Genomic DNA, 21,722 nt, shown 5'->3' with positions numbered 1-21,722 from the left:
TTCTTTCTCCCACATTTTTCCTATGTCTCCTTCACATGCCTTGATGACACATTCATAATCACAAAGTAAATTATGGCATGAGTTATATGGACATCTTGCCTTCTGCTATCATCATCAACTTAGCTCAAAATTTATGGTCAAAGGTCTACCTACAATCAAGTTATCTAAAGGTGAATATTCAACTTGTTTAATGGATATGCACCTAGAAGAGAAGTTTGACAAAGGGAAGTCCTCAAGAGCATCAATTATTCTTGACTTCGTTAATATTGTTCTAATAGGCCCTTTTTTAGTGACATTAGTTAGCAAGGTCTCTATGTTCTCATTTTCATTGATGACTTCTCATGCTATAGATGGGTTACTTTCTTAATCACAAGAATGAAGTGTTTGATAGGTTTCTAGTCTTCAAGATTCATGTTAAGAAGCAATCAATTAAAGTCATCAAGGTTCTTCATATGGACAATGAAAGTAGATATTTGAACTCAAGACTTAGAGACTTTTGTAAATTGGAGGATATTGATCTTTAGAATCCTATACCATTTAGTCTACAAAAAAAAAGTGTGGCAATAATGAGGATTAGAACTCTTAATTCAATGGCAAGCTGCATTATTCAAGCTAAGTCTCTTGATCCATCACTTGAAGTAGAAGCTATAAGTAGTGCCAATAACATCCTTCATAGGTCTCCTCATAATGTCTTAGACAAAATGACTCCTTTTGAGGCATGGCGTGGAAGAAAACTAGTTGTGAAACACTTTAGAGTTTTTGATTGTCTAGCATGGGCACACATATCTTAAAGGGAATGCAAGGCACCACCACCAAGGCCTTATACTATTAAGGCATATACACTAATGGATCTTGAGACTCATGAGATATTCATACAGAGGAATATTTACTTTGAGGAAAGTTGACCTAGCATGTCCTTTAATATTCTACATACCTCATACATTATGGAAATTGATAGTGACATTTCAAAGGGACACCCCATGTACTACCCTATCAGGTACCTTTAAAGGTAGGGGTAGCTGAATTTTTATGGTAGTTGGGAGGAGTGGAGGAAACCTTTTTGCACAAAAGAGTAACAGGATCAATTTTTCCTACTTGCACTATAGCTCACCAGTTTGTAATCACTAAAGAAGGGTGGATCTTCGTCTACAAATTTTTGGATCGGTATAAGCTGGCAGTATCTCATGCTCATTTTTGTGACATAGAAGACTTCTTTAATTCTGCTCTTAGACATAGAATCAAGCTTCGTCCAAGTCAGCATGAATTTTATTTCCCTGAAGATATAATAAGAAATGAATATTCTCTCCAGGAACAAGAAACAAAGAAAGAAAAATGGAGAGTCTATTCAAAAGTCTTGGAATTCATTAATTGTTTTGACAAATATTACAGTCCTCTTAATAATCCTGCAAATAATGCAGATAGGATAAATAAACTCATGAGTACATTTTCAGAAATAATGGAGGTAATGAATGAAAGGAAACAACATTTTATTGATTCTTTTCCAGATAAAGCCAGAGAAGTTATGAGGAAATTGGGTTTCACCCCTAACATAGGAGTAGGTCCACTGGTTGTCTGAAAGAGGACAGGATACATTGTTATTCGGGAGCAGATGCCCATTGTAAACAAAGAAAAATAGGTAATTGAATCTACTAGTATTGTCCTTGAAGAAAGACCCCCTGAACCTTCTCCCAAAAGAAGAAACATAATAAGGGAAGAAGAATCCCATGATGAAGGTTACTCACCTTCCCAAAATCCAATGAGAATTGAGGAAGAGCAGCTCACCAATGAGAAAATTGAACAAATGGGGTCGCAAGGAGGAGTTATTGTCACTCAAGCAGAAATTGATGAAGGGAACCCCCAGGAGCCTCCTGTGCCAAGTTTTGAATTGACTATAGAAAATTTCAGAGGAAGGGAATTAGACCCTATTTTGGAGCAGGCCAGTCAGCAATTTTTGTCTGATAATAGTTTTGTTCCCCCCCACCCCTCCTTAGTATTATCTACTTGTAACAAAGTGTAGGGTAATAAGGAACATGACCACACATCAAAGCATCTTAATAATCTTCATAGTAAATGAAATACAAGACTGTTTTGTATTTTATTGAATATATAGATTTTTTTTGTATTTTTGAATTTAAAATGCAAGAGCATAAACTAAGGCCAATTTTAATTCAAGAAAGGACCTAACACTAAAAACAATACGGTATCTAAATCCACAAAAGAAAAAGGGTATGCTTGTCAAGTTCACCAAAATGAATACTATAAAAATGAATGGGGTAAAAAATTGTGGGTATGATATATGATGTAAGAGGGGCAATATAGGACATATCCTTAACCCAAATTCCCAAAAGGAAAGATCCAAATTGATAAATCACAAAGAAGTGATCAATGCACAAATAAATCAAATGATGGAGAATATGAAGAAAGAAGGAAATCATATAATCTACTATATAAATTATGTACTTGATATATTGAATGAATATAAGGAAAATACTAACCTCAAAGTAGGGTGAATCAAGAAAATATTGATTTCTAATGTCTATGCATAGTTTTGGAGGATTTTGCAACCTACTCTGGACTAGAAACACTGAGACAGAGAAAACCCAAAAAAATTTTATCTTTCTGAGGTTAAGTCAACTTTCACCTAGATAACAAGGCATAATCTTACCCCTTTATTTCCAACCTTGACCTACACTTCTCTAATGAAAGTTCTATTCATAGATCTTAAGGGTTTGCTAAAAAGGGTATACATATCTTAACTTCAATTAGCTATCATGTACTTGTACCTCCAAAAGAATTGTTTGGATGAGGGGTTTTCCTTGGTTAAACCTTGGTTTGGAATAAAACTTAATAATAGAGTTAAAGTAGAGAATGTTAGCAAATAGTAGAAGTAAATCTAACAATGAAGCTATGATATTTGATAGATATGCAATTATATTTCAAATGTAAGCAAGTATATTCATATGAAATCTTGAACATAACATTAGCAAATGTAAATATAAACCTCCATGATTGTATGCATGGAATCCACCTTGAGAGAAGAGTGGGTAGATCTTGAAGAGTAACCAAGGATCTTGAAGGAAGATCACACCACCATGATGGTTAGATCTAGGGTTTTGAATGATGAATCTTGAATTCTCAAACCAAGTCCATTCAGAGGCTTGAATGCTTCAATCGTTGATCTTCAATGAAAAGAGGGCGAGAGAAGTAGAACAGGGGGAAAACAACCATACCCATGAAAAAACCTATTCAAGTCACTTGACATGACCCCAGACCACTTACCCAAAGGACTAAATTTTCTTATCATGGAAGTACTTCCATTTGAAGATAATACAAGTCCTTACCTAATCCTCTTCTTGAATTTAATGATCCAACTCATCAATCTCAACTTCAAGACCATTTATATATTCCAAGAAATCAATTGAGTTAGCTAGAAATCATGATTCATTAAACATATTCAAAATACTATCACTTAGAAATCACTGAGTTTTGTCACTTGGTCATCACTTAATCACTCAGTCACTATAGAACTCCTTGGCTCATCATCAACTAAATTTTTTGCTTGACTCTAATCCTTGGTCAATACTAGATTTTTTTGACACTTACTTCTATTTGATTGACACTAGCCTCATTGGGCATTCCTTAACCTTTTAATTCAGCGCTCAGTTTAGCTTTATTTTCTTAATATAAACAATCACTTTATCTTGTCAAAGTCTAAGTAATAAAATGTCTATTGTAGCTTCATTTCCATAACTCAACCTTTCCTCTAGGTGCTATTGTTATTAGAAATGTTTTAAATCCTCTTCATCAATCAAATAGATTTGACATTAAGATCAAATAGAAATATGTCTCCTTAGTAGATTTGAGATCAATGACAAAACAACAATTGTTCCAATTGCAAGTTTCCAACAATTTTACTCATTTTTTCAATTTGACATTGTTTTCACATGCCCATTGTAGGTTTCTTCAGATAAGATATGCCTCTTAATTTTTTTTTCTTGCTTATGGAAACTAGGTTATCTAAGTTAACATGACACATGTCCTTTTATGTGATAACCAACTTCCTTTGATCTGACCTAGAAAAATGTACTTTTAGTGAGATTTAGCCAAAACAAGTTAACTTTTGTTTGTTTTCCAATCCCAACTAGGTTTCCTTTTCCATCCCATAGTTTATCTTTGTCACTCATGAATTATAAATTTTATCCTATATTGTTTAGTTGTGCTATACTAAGTAGATTGTGTCTTAATCCTTTAAGCTAGTAGGAATTTTCATATCTTATTCCTTTAATTAATGTTATGATTCCTTTACCTTTTACATAACATGGTTCATTGCTTTCAAATCTAACACTTTCACCATCATAGTGTTCCAAATGTTCAAATTTAGTTTTATCACCAGTCATGTCATGAGAACAACCACTATCTATGATCCATGTATCATTTTTGCTAATACAAGAGATAAGTGCCATGTTTTCATTTTCCTCATTTTCAAATTCATCTTTAACAACAATATAAACTACTTCATCTTCATCATTACCACTATTATAATCTTTTGCAATGTAACATGATCTCTTACCTTTGTCTTTGTAGTTCTTGTAGCCTTTGAAGTCTTTCTTGGATTTGAACTTATTGTATCTTTTCTCATCTTTATCTTCTTTATTTGGATGCCTTGCAATAATGTGACCAAATTCTTGACATGAGAAACAAATCAATGGAATTTTACCTCTAAATTTTCCTTTGTCTTTTTATACTCTCTTTGTAAGTATGACTTTGATGACTTCAAGGTCTCCATCTAAATCATCTTCTTCATCATTGTCTATCTATTTTCCTTTTGAATTTCCTCATTTTCTTCCAAGAGTTATTTTGTCTTTGATTATAGTTTTAGTATTGCTAGAAGTAGGAGCATAGTTATCAATTTTATCCAATTCAAAAGCACCTAGCCTTCGCATAAGAGAATCTAAGGTTAAATAATTTTTAGGATTTCATCTGATCTCTTAGATAGCTAAAAATATAATTTCATAAATAAATAAAAATTAGTTCTTGGTACCTTGTTGATTATTGTTTCATCGTCAATTTTTCTTCCTACAACTCTAATTACACTTACACTTTCTTTCATTTTAAGTTGGTCAAACTCACCTCTTGAACTATCAGCCTTGGCTCTTTGCACATTTTTATCACCTCTATAGACTTTTTGTAGTCTTTCCTACCAATCAAATGTAGAAGGATAATCTTTCACCTCATCAAACTTAGAATAGTACAAGGAGGATGCAATATCAATCATCAATGTATTGTGATTTTGTTAGCCTATTTTTTTACCCAGCTTAAAAACTAAAAAAAAAATATTGTGAAAATCTAGTTCTCATCCTAATAAGTTAGGGTTTTTAATTTTCATGTGTAGAATTATCCTAGAAAAACCCTAAGTTCATAACTTGTATCCTTATTTCCATTAGAAATCCCTCTCTCTTTTAAAATGTGTTTTAGCACTTGTAAAAGACCTTTCAATTTTTTTAAGGTGTAGTCATATGACCAAGGTGATCACATGGTTGTAACCTAGGCCAGCTCTTAACATCTTTATGTTGTGATTGTGCAAGATAGTTAAAAACTCTTTGATCACTTGGTTACAATGGTTAGCTACACATGGTCATTTTAGATAGTGAATGAGAAAATAAATTAAGAAAGAAGTTATTTTCATGGTTTCACAGTAAAAAATAAGCTTATAGCTTTAAGTAATTACTGTGGGAAAAGTGGTTATCACTCAGACATAACCCTCTTGTGGTTCAAAGGACTTGACATGTGGAGGCATCTGAGAAGGAATGCAGACTATAATAGTCAATTTATGGTACAACTATGCAACCAAGGTTTAAAAGTTCTGATCATTATTTTGCTACTTATAATTCAAAAGGTCAAGATATTGTAGCAACTCAACAACTAGTTGTGAATCACATGGTCAAAGGCCTAGAGATACAAAATTATGAGATAATAGTGATTGTGAAAAACTATCAATATAGATAAAGAAATCCTTGATCACACAGTCATGAGGCTTAAATGATAACAAGAAATATAAGACACAACTAGGTGATGTGGTTAAGAGCCTATTAAGTACTATTCAATTCTATGATTGTGTAGTTAGAAAGCACAAGAAAAAATTAGGTTGTGACCTAACAAAGTTGTTAATAAGAATAGAAAAGGTGCTTAGTCATGTGGTCATGCAGTTAATATGTGAAGGGTTGAATGAAGTCATGAACTAGAGAAAGAATTTGTAACCATTGAAGGGTCCTTTGATTGCATAAGCACACACTTGAAGCTTTTAGATAAATGAAAGACTACAAACTTGGAAATAGCTAAGAGCTCATAAATAGTTGTTTGATCATGTAGTTGTGTAGTTAGGAGCTTAAGAAGGAATGAAGGTAGTGACACATCAACTTCTTAGTTTTAAAGGGTTTCACATGGTCATGAGAAAGAAGTGTTAAAGTTAAGATTCAAGTGAGATCATGTGACACAATTAAGAAGATGTTAGATTTATGAAGTCACTCAATTGCATAGTTAAATGCATAAAGTAGAAAATAATATGTGAAGTAGTGACAAGGCTTTCAAAGTAGTGATCATTGGGTCATAGTCAGTTATGCATAAAGATAACCACAAAGGAGTGACCAAGGGATTTACATAGTTGTAGAAAAAAGCATAAAAGAGTTAAAAAAACCTTACGAAGCCACAAACAACAAAATAGTCTATAGTGCTCACGTGGGTACAACATTAACTTTAAATATTAAAGTGAATTCTAAAATCTCATGATGACTGAAAAGATAGGTACTGTCTAAAAAAGTGCAAGAAATATTTTGAAAGGTTGGTAGTATGAGCATTGTAAATCGAGATTGTGACACTTTTAGAGATTTTGAGAATTCTCATGAATGCTAACTTAAAGACACCATAAATATTGTTCTCTTTCTCAACTACTATTAAAGATTAGAAGTAACAAATTTATAATTACAATATTCACTAAGTTCAGAGAAAAGAAGATTGAGTGTGAAGTCCTTTCAGAATTTTCGAAGTTTCCAGTTGCATAGAGATTATTTGAAATTTTTGAATTCAAAAAAATGGCATAGGAAGAAGGAAAGATAATCACTCAAGTTGACATGGAAGAAACTTCTCAAGTCTTAGATTAAATTAGCATATTTGTATGCTAAGGAATGGATCTATTTTCTCCCAAGATAACATGTACAGACAATGAACTCTCATATCTTCAAGGATATATATAGTTTCTATAGGGATTCCATAGTGCCAAAAGCAAATGGACATGAGTTGTTCTAGTATTTCTACAATAAAAAAAATTGAGAAGACACCAATCTATAACCTTTGGATTAGTAACATTCAAAAATTATTTATGCTAGAGGTAATAGATAATGTGGACCTAGTTAAAGCCTTGATCAAGTCCTATAATCCTACCACTTGTAGATTTCATAGGAAAGAAAAGATTCTACTATGCAAAGTGGATAGGGAAACTTTCATTGAAGTTTTCGGCTTTAGAGAACCGATGATCGAGCCCATTGAGAAAGAAAGAAAGAATGAGACTTACAAGAACTAGAGAGTTTTTTCACTGGTAAGGTCATGAGAAGACATATCCCCAAGGTCGTGAAGGAAAAGGGTGAGCTAACAAAGAAGGTAGGAGATTTCATACCTCTAGATTTTTTCTACAAATACTTCCAGTACATTGTATTTTTGAGTTTATAAGGTGATTGGACTAGATACCATGATGAATGCTCTTGGCTACATCTACATTATGGTTTTGGATATCCAAGGTGCACATCGTAACATGAGATATGAGTTTGAGACATAAATAAATAATGTGATGTACAAAAAAATTTTTGTTTCTCAAAAGGGAGAGATCGGGAACTTCAAGATCCATCACTATTCATTATTGATGCACATCATCATATATAAGAATATAGGACAAATTAGTCCTTAAATCATCAAAGGAACTAAGGAGAATGGATAAAATTGTCCTATGTATCTATGGACTCAATTCTGACAGAGGTTTTACCCTTACTCTAATGTTGTTTCTTTTTACAATGATTTGTTTTCCCTATTTCAAATATGCTTGCTGATATAAAAGAGAGGGTTTTTGCATGCCCTAGTGGGGTTAGAAGTTTAAGCCATGAATGGACTAGTTTGTTTCCTTTTGTCAATATTTCTTTAATAAGGATTTATGGATGTCCCCAACCTCCTCATGATCTTCCTAGGTTTATTCCAAAAAGGATGGGGCAATTATAATTCTTTTGGAAATCAATCATGATAAATATAAAATAGTTAGGTTGCATAGTAAAGAATGGTTCCTTTTTCCCTATAAATAAATAAAAATTGGAGATTTTGTCATAGGGAAGGATGTCATAGAAGAGATAGATGCATATATGGGTTAATTCCTACTAACCACTGCCCCTACTAGGACATATGATCATAATGACCTAGTTAGGCATGCATTGGAACAAATGAGAAAATAATAAAACCTTGTTGGGAATAGGATGTAATAATATTTTTTTAAGAAATAGAATATTAAAAAAGCAAAGTTGTAAGATGTAAAGAGATCATGAGGATTGAAGAGTAAATTAAGAAAGAGGATCCCTCTTTTAAGGGTTTACCATGAAGAAATATATTTGGATAGGTACAACTGTGCCTAGATAATTTTGATAGAAATAATGTCTCAAGTACTCATAGAAATAAGAGACAAAGTAGAGCCTGAATCCCCATAATAGGAGAAATTAATTGAGATAAAGGTTGAGGATGATCAACCTAAAAGTTCATCATGGGCCCAGGGAGGCATAAAAAAAAATTAATAGAGATCCAAAGTAATGCCAGAGAGAAGGCATTACATATATTTCCATAGGGAACAAAATATTTTAACAACATCAAGCATAATTTCTTAATCAAGTAGGCCAGCCGAAATGAGAGAATCCCAAATAAAATTAAGCTTCAAATAAGAATGTTGGATGAAAGGATAGTCCAAGCTTAGGAATTTATGAAGGATGATGATTTCATAAATTTAGAAGAATTCAAGTCATTTTTTTTAAAATTTAAATAAAATGAACTTACATTGCAACTATAGCCAGGAGATTCATCTTAGAAAATAATAGAATTGATGCAAAAGTTGTAGGAATATGACCCAAGAAGTGAGACCCTAACTTTTGATGAGGCTAAGGATGTTGCTTTTCCTACAATAGGAGCTTAGCTCATCTTCCATTCTTAACAAGATTAGAAGGCAAGAAAAATTTATCTCATTTGAGGAGAAAAACATTGTTGGAGAGTTACAAGGGTCAAGATTTATTGTAGACACTAGGGTAATGGTAGTGTAGAGTATGTCCCTTGAGTTAGACAAGCCAACTCTTATGGAAGTAATAGAATTACCCTAGGGAAATGTGATATTATGGAATATCACCACTATGTGAAGTGACTAGATTCAAAATTTGATGAATACTACATCATCGATGGGGAAAAGAAAAAATGGATATGCTTGAAGAAAAAATATACTAAAAATACAACTTATCCATTGATGGAGGGAAAAAATATGAGTAGCTTAAGAATACTTATGTGCCAAAGAAGGGAATGGCCAACCTTGAAGATGATGTGAGAAATCTAAGAAATGTAACTAGCCTATTACAGAGGTTAAGGACCAAGAAACCCAACCTTAGGCTGATATAACAAATGTAGGTGTGGATTAGTAGATGGATGTAGAGGAGTTGGTGTTAGATTATATAGTCCACCAATAGGGAGGGGGTGAATTAGTTATCCAATAATTATCAAAATTATCAACCTTAAACAAACTTAACCATGTGACTAATATTATAAGAAACCACAACAAGATACACATGCACAATAAAAAAACTAGATATATGTTAACTAGGGAAACCCTTGATCAGAGGGAAAACCTTAGTAGGGATGGTACCCACAAGATTATGGACTAATATAAATATTCCTTATTAGAGGATGGACCCTATTAGGAGTCTATAAAAATAGTCAATGCATTTGAATCCCTGTTAGGAGACTTTGAATCCCTATTAGGAGTTGTGGAAGGTAGATGGACACATTGTACAAACAACTTCAAGGGGAAGACCAATGAACCCACTATCCAAATGATCTCTATATTATTCCTTGCAAAACAAAAGAATAGAATTGTACTTCCTTACTCTTTCTTTGTCCTATCAACCAAACCTCTTCTCCTTTTGATCTTAATACTAGATCATGAACTTTTCATCCAATAAGCTCTTGGATCACTTACTCACATTCACCAAATACTTCACTCCTTTCTACATTTAACATTAAATACTTGATACACATATCATTACAAACAAGGAAAACATGTTTACTTTATACGCTGTCTTCAAAATAATTCCTTGAGTTGGCCTTAGGGCTTTCCCAATTAATTAAAATAAGATAATTAATTAATTTGTAATTACAATAGAACTCTTAGCTCATAGTCTATACAAAAATTCACACATATGATTTTAGGACTTGCACACTCACTAACATCACCATCAAGTTGTTCTCAATCATTGGCAAACCACATATCACAAGATTATATCTCTACTAGAAGATATAATAGGATCATCAAAAATTGCTTTCCATGCACTTTGTCTCTATATTGCTCTCTATAAATCACTTATAAATTTCATACATCATCAACTTAAACTCTGTGCATTTAACCTCATCATCAAGATACAAGGTAAAAGATATCCTTAACTGTGCTTTATTTGTACATCAAAAATATGTCTATACAAGTATGAGCTTTTTCTACTACTCTACTAGTCTTTATAGACTTACTGCTATGTTGATATCAATGACAAACATAGTCATGAATGCAACATGTCAATACACTCCAATGCTTAGGATACTGCCCTAAAGGAATACCATGAGCATTCATGCTAGAAATCTCCCCCTTTGGCATTGATGACAACATAGATGAAAAATACCTAAGTTCCAATAATACCAAACACTACTCTATTGCTATTGTTGTTCTCATCTTTTCAAATCCTCTTCATTAATTAAATCTAAAAATCCTCTAAAACATTGTTCATGTTGTATATCTCCCCTATAGAGATATTCATGAATCTTTCTAAATCTCCCTATTAAATTAGAAATTTTTATGTACTCTTCTATGAATTCTTCTCCCCCATACACACTTAGGAGATTTTTTTTGGGCACTCTTCTCCCCCATTGACATCAATGAAAAACAACTCATTATGTTAATTTATTCTCAAACTTTAACCAAATCAAATTTCCAAAGACACTAGATTCAATACCAAATACCAAGAGCCCTTAATGACTCTGCTCATCATAGATACTGCCCTATATAGGAAGCATCAACATTCAATCCAATTAAATAGCAGTGCTCTATACTAGTGGACTGATGCAATCTCTGTATCATCTACTCTAAAGTAGGCAAGGGCATAACCCCAAGTGTGCCTCTTAAGTACTCAAATGTATCTTTAGGTAAGGGCTTTGTAAACATATCTCCAATTTGATCTTTAGTACTCACATAATCCAATCTAACTTCCTTTTGTACTACCTTCTCTCTCAAAACATGATACTTAATAGATATATGCTTAGTCTTAGAATGCAATATATGATTGTTAGATATACTCATTGTACTTGTGTTATTACACTATATGATAACAGGTTCTAAAAATTCTATCCTAATGTCTTTCAGCATATGCTTCATCTACATCACTTGATTACAATTATTTGTTGTTGCTACATATTTTGCCTTAGATGTAAGTTGTGAGATATAATCTTGTTTCTTTCCTAGCCAAGAAACTAATCTTCCTCCAAGAAAGAATGCACTAGAAATGCTTCTCTTTCTATCATCTCTATTTTTTGTCCAATCTGCATTATTATAAACACATAGAGTGAAATCAATCAATTTATCATACCATTTTCCATAATTAGATGTTACCTTAAAAATTTTGAATATTACTTTTACTACTGCGTAATGATACTCCTTAGGATTAGCTTGAAATCTAGTTACAATCCCAACTTCATTTTATGTATCTAGTCTAGTGTCAATCAGATATTGCAATCCTCCAATCATGGATTTGTACTTTTTCTGCTCAGCAGTAGGTGTCTCATCTTTGCTAGATAATTTGTGACCAGTTATCATTGGTGTACCAATTGTCTTACAACTTTCCAACCCAAATCTATTTAGCAAGTCTTTCAAATACTTAGCTTGAGAAGTAAAAATTTTGTCACTGCTTTGTACAATTTGTAAACCTAGGAAAAAAATTATTTCTTCTATCATACTCATCTCAAACTCATTCTTTATTTCTTCAAAAAACTTATCACTTTCTTCATCATTACCTCTAGATATTATGTCATCAACAAAAATGATGATTATTAACAAACCATTCTCTATTTCTTTCAAATACAAGTTACTATCTATCGTAATATTAGCAAATCCAAGCTTTGCCAAATAATTATCTAACCTTGCATACTACGTTCTAGGTTCTTGCTTCAAACCATATAGAGCTTTCTTTAGTTTGCATACCATATCTATTTATTTTGTCAGTGAGAAACCTTTAGGCTTCTCAATGTATACCTCTTCTTCAAGTTCTCCATTTAGGAAGGTTGATTTTACATTCATTGGATACACTTTGAATATCTTGTTTACTGCATATGCCAAGAACATTCTTATTGCTTCCATTTTGGCTATAGGAGCATAAGTTTCCTCATAGTTTATTCCTTATTGCTATGAATATCCTTTGCACAAAAATCTAGCCTTATTCCTTACAACTTTTCCTTTCTCATTCATCTTGTTTTTGAATATGCATTTGGTTCCTATAAAATTCTTATTTTTAGGTCTAGGAACTAATCCCCATGTTTCATTCTTCATAGTTTGATCTAATTCCTCCTTCATTGCTATAATCCAATGATCATATTTACAAGCTTAATCTACACTCTTAGGTTGAACTTGAGAAATCAAACATATCTCTTTATTAACTTTGTTTCTTGTCATCACTCCTTTGTCTTTACTTCCCATAATCTTCTCTAGAGGGTGTTTCTTTGTTAGAGTCCTATTAGAGGTAGGATTTGCTAACTAAACTCTTATTTCTTCCCTTGGTTAAGATCTTTCTCCTCTTTTCTCAAAAATTTCCACATCATTCTACATAACTTCTACATTTTATCTAACTAGTCTAGTATTATCCTCTTCTTCATCAGAATTGTAATGCACCATATTTTCCTTAACTCCTATTATGATCTTGGTGGGAAACATTCATTAGCACCTCAGGGTTTTGGTGGAATGGTTTGTACCATGTAATATCAGATCCTCCACCCAGGTTCAAGTCTTAGAGTAGGTGGCAACATTGGCATTGCAGTGTTTTTTTAGGGCTCATACAACCAAGGGAGGGCCCATCATATGGGTGTACATCCATCCTAGAGTCTAGACTGCAGAGTGTGGTGGGATGTTATCATCCTAGTGGGTGGCTTTCTCTAGCAGCTTAGGGTTTTGGAGAAATTGTTTTTACCATGTGGTATCAAAGCCTCCACCCAAGTTTGCATCTCAGAGTGGGTGGAAATTTCATCATTACAGTGTTTATTCAAGGCTCATACGGCCAAGAGAGGGCCCACCATATAGGTTCACATCTAGCCTAGAGTCTAGACTACAAAGCATGGTAGGATGGTATGATCCTGGTGGGTGATCTTCATTAGCACCTCAAGGTTTTGGTGCAATGGTTCATACCAACTTCAAACTTTTCATCAACTTTTACATTTGCACATTCAACTAGTCTTAGTTATATGGTTAAAACATCTGTAAGCTTTACTTTTCAATGGATAACCAAGAAACATAACTTCATCACTTCTTGGATAAAACTTACCAATATCATCATATCTCTTTATATAACATTTACTTTCAAAGATTCTAAAATACTTAACTGATGGTGAATGACCAAACCAAAATTCATAAGGTGTCTAGCTCATACCTTTTCTGATCTCTACTATGTCCATAGTGTACAGTGTTGTATTGATTGCTTATCTCCAAAATGTGTTGGATACATCATTTTCAAACATCATTTCTCATACCACCTCTACTATTGATCCGTTTCTTCTCTTAGTCATCCCATTCTTCTTAGGTGTCTTGTGTGAAGACAATTGTCTCTTGATCTTTTTCTCTTCACAAAACATGTTAAACTCTTTCAAGGTAAACTCTCATCCTCTATTAGATCTCAAAGATTTTATCTTAACATCAGATTTATTCTCAAATCTGTTCTTGAATATCTTAAACTTGTCAAATGATTTAGATTTCTCTTTAAGAAATGCTACCCACATCATTCTAGTAAAATCATCAATAAAAATCATGAAATACCTTTCTTCATAGAATCCTCTTGTCCTTAAGAGACTACATAAATAAGTGTGAACAATATTCACCTTCTCTATAGTAGTGAACTTCTTGCTAGGAAAAAATACCTTCTTCTACTCAGCCAAGATACATTATTTGCAAACAATATTAGTGGGTTTTATTATCCTAGGAAGATCTCTAACTGTAAACATGCTACTAACCTTCACAATGTTATCAAAATTTATATGACAAAACCTCATGCCATAGCCAACTATTATCTACTTTAGCAACCAATCATATTATTTCAGTAGGATTCAATTGAAATATTTTTCTATGTGAATTTTTTTCCCTTCCAAAGGTAATGTGGTCTAAATAAATGATAGACAAGGCATATATCAAATCAATGAATTCATCAATGATTTATGAGAAAAAATTGATGGAATTATGGATGCATATTTTGAAAAGTTTAACAAAAAGATGTAAAATGGATACGAGATTCCTCAATAGTTGGTTGAGTGGTATGAACAAGGTATTTGCTTCCTAGTTGACTATGATAAAACTCATATTCAAGAAGTCATGCCTAGGATGGCATGGGTAAAATCTTTGGGGTATGAAGTAAATATTGAAGATACCAAGGACATTATTAAGGCTCTATTAAATGAGCCAATTGGTCCTAAGGCTACTTATTTTTGAACATATGACAGAAAATAGGAGGAAGAAGAAGAAGAAGATATGGAAATATGATCCAAGCTTTAGAAATCTTACTTAAAGTAGTGACACATAGATGGTTAAACATTGTAAAAATAGAGAGAGACGTCAGAGAATAGACATTGTAAATTGTCATGCCACATTTTACTAAAGAAGAAATCAAGGAGGCCATGACCAAGCATAAAAATAAGAAAACTCCAATATTTGAATATTTTCAAATTTTGTCAAATAATATAGAAGAGGTTGTTTAGTCCATGACAAAGTTGTCAAAAAATATTTTTGAGGAAGAGAATAAGTTTGATAAAGATGCAACACTATATGTACACATTTGAAGAATCAAATTAAGAGATGATGTCAACTGTAGTTAAAGCTTTTGTACCCACTTCTTCAAGCCAATCCATTGTTCCATCAAGTGCAGAGAAGGAAAAGATTAAAGGAACTGAGAAAGAAAGTACTTCATCCACTCAAGTATCAATTGAGCAACAGACTATGACACCTCTAGGCCAAGAATAACCAAGAAAAAAATAGACAAGGATGAGGACATGGTTGATAAAGGGTACAAAGAATAAAATAAGAGTCAACTTAGTGGAGAAGACAAGAAGGATGAAGAGAAAGGAAAAGAAATTATACCTTCTCTAAGCGCCAAGGTAAAAGATAAAGAAAATTTTACAAAAGAGATTTCCTTGGTAAAGAGATTATGATTCCAAATTGGGACCAATCTAATCTCTCTATTGAAAAATGGATATTTTGAGCAAGCTATAGAGGAAAAGGGCTCATTAGAGGGAAGTAAAGGAAAAAAGGGATAGAGGAAAGGATCTTGAAGATATCAAGGATGTATTTTTGGGATGTAATTCAAGTTGAGGTAAATAATGAAGCCTCTATTATTGAGCAATTGGTTGACATTGTACATGAATTGAATAAGGATTTAGATGGCCTAGATAAACTTCTGCAAAGGGCATAAAGAAAATTTGAGAATAAAATTTTGTAAAATGTAACCAAGAAGATTTCCATTAATCAAATGGAATTTTCCACTCTTATTGTTTCATTAGGAGTTGTAAGTAATGATGCCTTCTTATTTGAAAAATGATATAATAATTCAAATTTCACCAATGAAATAAAGGGAAAACTAGCCAAGACTGATAAGGAATTGAAGAATAGTGCTAGTTAGTTGGCACTATACCTGAGTACTAGCTCAAATCATTTTGTAAAGCTCATATTTTTTATAGATTCACAGTTTGAGATACCGAGGGAAGAAGCTAGGATTAGGGAAACATTAACATATATTAAGAGAATGAGGCTTTGTCACATGGATGTAATGCATAAACATCTTGTACATAAAAAGACACTATTTCATGATAGAAAATTCTTCAATTGTAGATCTCATGATGAAGTTATCAACTAAACTTTAGTTTGAACTACACAATTTGAAGATATTGAAAGAAAATTGGGATAAAACTACATTTCTAATTTTGAAAGTGCATCGTGATACCCTCAATGATTTCTATACATACTTGTAAATATATTTTTATGGCATTTACAACAAAAATAAGGGGGGAAATATATAGGAAAGTTTACAGGGGGAAACATCTATGTACATGTAGAGGAATATGTACAAGGGGAAACATATAGGTATATGTACAAAGAAGATGTATAGTTAAACAAAAATAATTTTGAAAAACCAAAATTCATTTAGTTATGCATAAGCCATAGTTTTTTAGTTCAATTTGAGTTATAGACCCAAGCATATGGAAAGAGGAGTTTGACTAAAAATTTTGATTAAGGTTTTATGGATTGATGATAGAATTACACATGACAAGTGTTTTTTTTAGTAATGGAAAAGGGGGGGATTGTTGACCCTATGGCAATACATATTGTTAATTAGTGAAAAAAAAAACTTAAGTCATTCAGGAAGGTTTATTAATATTGCAATCAAGATTTTCTTCAATCAACATGCTTTGGTGTAGCCAAAAAATATTAAAAGTATCTAGTATTAATTGAGCACTGTCATATGGAACAACTTAGTGTAATCTAAGTCATCAATATGAACCGAGCTATTAGTGTTAACTAAATTCTTAGTTCAAGTTACAAATGCTTTAGTATCACCTGAGTGCATAGCATCACCCAATCATCTAGTGTTACCCGAGTTCCATAGTATCATTGAGTTCATTAAGTTCCTTGATCATTAGCATAACACCTAAGTGCACAATGTGACCTGAGCATTAGTGTTCAGGTGACCTAAAGATGTAATGATTATTGTAAAGGAACCCCTTATTATGAAGCTGAGTTAGAATGAAAATGTTGTTTGATGGATATATAAGAAGTAATTTTTTTTTTCTTAAATGAGATAGAGATGTAAGCAAGTAGAGAAAGAAAATATTTAATACATTAAGAAGATAGAGAAAATTAATTAGTAGGCTACCAAGAAGTCTAAAGGGTAGAATAAAGACTCGTGTATCATAGTCAGGTGATTAAAATCTTGAAAGGATCTATATTACCTAGATCGAGTTGCAAATAAGGATCATCCTACTGATTCCATCCTAATACGTGCCCCGGGTAAATCCTTTGAAAAGGTGGAGATAAAATTCCTTTTTAATATCTCTTAATAGAGTACATACTTCATTATATTGTAAAATCCTTTCACAAGGTGGACCTAACTATCCTTCATACTCCTAATAGAGTAGATCACTAGAAGTGATCAATTGTAAGCCCTAATAGACCAACTTTATTACTACAATAGGGAAGCATCATGGGTGTCATCTCTACCCCATTTTTACATTCTCCTTGGAGGATTTCTAGGTTACTAATTGTCTCAAAATGTTATGGTGTTTATTTTTATATTACTTTACATTTCATGAATGAAAGTAGATTAGACAATATAATAAACAAGTATTGTAAGGTGAAAAGTTTCAAGTGGTTCCTTCTTCACCTCCCCCCCCCAATAACCAATCTATCATTTCATTTCTAACATTTATAGCCCAATACATTGCATGTATTTAGTGATTTTATAAGTGAAGAGTTGTGTTTGATATTAGATCTTGTATCTTGTCTTGTGTTTCCACTATATGGTTATTTTTTGGGAACTAGATCAGCTCCGTTGGGGATTCATTCAGTTCTACACTACGTTGGCTTTGAATGCAGATTCAACATTAGCAATGGAATAATCATAAATTTGATAACTCAAATATAGTAAGTTCATCAATCTTACTATCCAAGGTTGGATCATTACTAGGTGTATACCTTAGTTCCTAAATTGTAGATACTCTAATTGCATAGATGGGAAGTAAAGTCCTTAATATCTTACTTATCACAATCTCGTCAATAATTTTTCCTTCATCTCCTCAATACCTTATTACATTCTTATCAATTATTTGTCCTTTAGGTCCTCTAATAGTATTCACTACTTCTTTAACTCCACCAAAGTACTATGCAATAATTTTACTTTCATTCTCATATCATCAAACTTTCCTCTCAAGCTTCCTACCTTAGATCTCAACACATCTTTGTCTCCTCCATGTATTTTTTCCAAATCATCCCACATTTTCTTATTAATAGTACATTCCTTCACATCTCCAAAATCAATGTAACTTGGAGTCATTGCAAGCTCAATCGCCATTTGATTGTGCTACTGCTTCTCTTTCTTTTGTTCAATTTTCATAGGTCTAGGCACCTCAATATATTCATTGTCCAAATAGTAAGATGTGGAATCTCAAATACTAGTTATGTGTAATTGCATTATCCTTTGCCATACTAGGAAGTTCTCCTTGTTCATCTTGGGTATCTCTCTTTTGTACATCTTGATCTTTGACTTGAGTCCTTTCAAATTTTTCTTACAAGGGCAAAAGTTCTGACACTAGTTTTTATAATGATTTAGAATAACTAATAAGGAGGGGCTAAATAATTTATCCTTGGTTTCAGATGTACTAATGAAAATTTTACTAACTTTAAACAAACCAATCAATCTCAAAAATCCACTCGGTCTATATAACATTTCACTATTGTCACTAAGCTAGAACAATTAAACACAAATGCAATTCATTGTTTGAAAATTTGTGTGATGATATTCTCTCTTACTGTAATTCTATAAGAGACGAGATGGATAAGATGGAGAGTTAAAGAAGGATAGTAAAATGTTGAGCATATATCCCAGCTCCGGTTTAGTTTACTATTCACAGATCATATTCTTACCAGGGAAGCATTCACTTTTTTTTATAGGAAGTGTGACGCATAAGAGATGAGGTGAGTGCAATTCAATAAAGATTGCTATCTCATATGGAAGTCATGCAAAGGAACATATACATTGCTAAGGATCTTATAAAGGATCATCATTTATCCACTACTGATAATATGGTGAATTTGGCAGCCAATATTGAGATAGAAAATAAGTACTACATGTACTTTGAAGGCCAACTTGGACAACACAATGCCAATTATTATCAGATTGCACCATCCATTTTTCAATGAATTTGGAATCCTATAAAAACCCCAATTGAAAATACATTTGGTTCATTAGTGAGAAAAACAAGGAGGAAATACAGTTATATAATCACATTAAGAAATGTATATGTATAAATTGCAAATTCATGCTCATGTATGTATGTTAATCAATTTTTTATTTAAAGATTTGGTATACATTTTTGGGAGTAATAAGGAGTTAGTCAAACTGATGCACATCATATGAGAATTAAATAGATTTTTTTTTTAAATGAAAAATGCAACTACAACCATATTTATAGACCAAGATATAGGTATGGATTATATTCTCAATGGGAATACTTATTTTGAATTTTTTATAATGACATTTTTTTAACCACTAATGCCAAAGGGGGAGATTGTTGACCCTAAAGAAAATCTAGTATTATCAATTGGTACAAAAACACTTAGTCATTTATAAGATAGACTTAATTGGTCAACACTATGATTGAGTGATTCTATTTAGGTCAAGTAATGTAAAGGAAAGGTTTTACGTACTCAATTATTGTCAAGCAATAGTTACCATTGAAAAATCCAAGTGTCACTAAGTACTTCAGTGATTGTTGAATTATTTAGGAGACAAAATAGGCTAAGTGGTATAGGGATCAAATAGTTTAGTTAAGGATGGATAAAATAGTGGAAGCCGAGCATAGTTAAGGCTAAGGGACAACATGAAGAATCTATATGCATCAAGTGTCAGTAAGGTATATGTGTTGATTAACATAGTTTTGTATAAATGTTTAGAATGGCACAAACATTTATGTAAACCATTTTTGTCAAGTTGGAATCATGTTTTATAGATCAAGGAAATAATCAAGGAGCTAATTACACATGTAATTATGGGTTAATAATCCCTATGAGGGGGGATTAACCAAATAGAAAATTAGGACTAAGTAGAAAAAGGGATGAATCTAGATCATTGACCATGATCTTGAAGCTTCATCAAATAACTATTTAAGGAGGGTTTAAGAACTAATTCATATGTGTTGTGAGTGAGTAGTTTAGATGTGAAGCTGAAGGTGAATTCTAGTAAAGTTAAGTGTTGAGAAGTATGGAAGAGACCAAGTAGTGTAGAGAGCGACTATTGAGGATCTATTAGGGTGAGCGAACCAAGATGGTGTACGAAAATGGGGGTATAAGTGGTCACCTTTTTTTTTGAAATTAAGTAAACCTAAACTTGGATGAGAAATTTGAGCGTCATCCACTCAAAATGATGAGATGTGTAAAACATATAAATTGTAGTACTTTGAATGTACTTTCTAAAGTACTAGATCTTTTCAAAAATGGATAAGATTAGGTGGGTCAAACTCCATGCACATGAAAAATAGTTCCTAATTTTTTAAGAAAATATAACATAATTGTTTTCCTGTGCAACACAAAAGGCATAGTTATATTCACTATTGTGAACATCCCTTTGGTAAGATGATAGTTAAGAGTCATATCTAGAAGTTGTAATTTTTTTATGATTATTTTAGTTTTTTATGAATTATTGAACTAACTACATCCTAAAACTTTGATACCTGTTTGTGTGCTGAGCATATCTTACACCTAAACAATAAAAATTGAATTTTTAAAAAAAAAATGTGTATAGAATCAAGTATCAAACAATAATATATAGTTTATTTTTAATAATTTTAAGTATATCATAAGTTATTAAAAAATTGGTAGACATATGTCTGTGAGGAATGTCAAGGAATTGGTAAAACTAATTAAAGTTTACCATGTTAATGTTGTCCAAAAATTGAAAAAATTATATTGTTAGAAAGCTAAGAATATGTGTAAGATTGTAGTGGCAATTTTAGAGATACCCACTTAACCATTAGCAAATGTGATGAAGATAAAGATGAGAATTCATCTTAGAAGATGAAAATTTGTCTAAAGGAAAAACATTGGAGGGGAAATAGTCTCTCAAGCCTTTGGGTTGTTTCCCTATGCTATCACCAAGCCATAACCCGATTGGGTTTCTAGTATTCAAATAACCCAATCGGGTTATGAAAATGAAAAATTACATTCAAAACTTGATCGAGTTTTGAAGAACTAAATGTAGGCTTTACTCCAAAGGTCATAGCTTTCACACATATGAAGTCCAATTGTCTCTGTTAAAAATTGATTGGAAATATATTGAAGAGCTCTACAACATGATCTAGATAAATCAATCCTATGACATAATTTTTTAATTTTCCATCAATTTAAATTAAGAATAATCTAAAATAGGTAGTCATAGTTTTAC

The sequence above is a fragment of the Cupressus sempervirens genome, chromosome 7 (assembly GCF_028749045.1).
Source record: "Cupressus sempervirens isolate cs-2001-9-10 chromosome 7, ASM2874904v1, whole genome shotgun sequence".
Lineage (NCBI taxonomy): Eukaryota > Viridiplantae > Streptophyta > Pinopsida > Cupressales > Cupressaceae > Cupressus > Cupressus sempervirens.
Note: the sequence above shows the minus strand (reverse complement) of the source record.